The sequence below is a fragment of the Megalops cyprinoides genome, chromosome 6 (genome assembly GCF_013368585.1).
Source record: "Megalops cyprinoides isolate fMegCyp1 chromosome 6, fMegCyp1.pri, whole genome shotgun sequence".
NCBI lineage: Eukaryota > Metazoa > Chordata > Actinopteri > Elopiformes > Megalopidae > Megalops > Megalops cyprinoides.
Genome location: NC_050588.1, coordinates 16,601,350 through 16,601,656, shown reverse-complemented (window position 1 = coordinate 16,601,656; position 307 = coordinate 16,601,350).

Genomic DNA, 307 nt, shown 5'->3' with positions numbered 1-307 from the left:
ATTAGCCATGAATTAAGAGGAGAATAGTAATTTTATCTGTTTATACTTTGTCTGGAATAAGTTCAATGAAAGGTCAATGGGGCAATATCTTGAAAAGATTTTAAGATAATTTGAATATTATGAATGTTCACAATAGGTCACAATAGAAAGTGATCAACAAGTGGATATTTTTCCTTAATGTTTGTAGTCACAAGAATTTGAATTGCCAACATATGGGTCACATGTCTCAGGTGCATATCAAATTGTGGTAATATGCTTCTGAAATAAACTGGCTCCTTCAGTTTATACTAAACATATCCCTGTACGT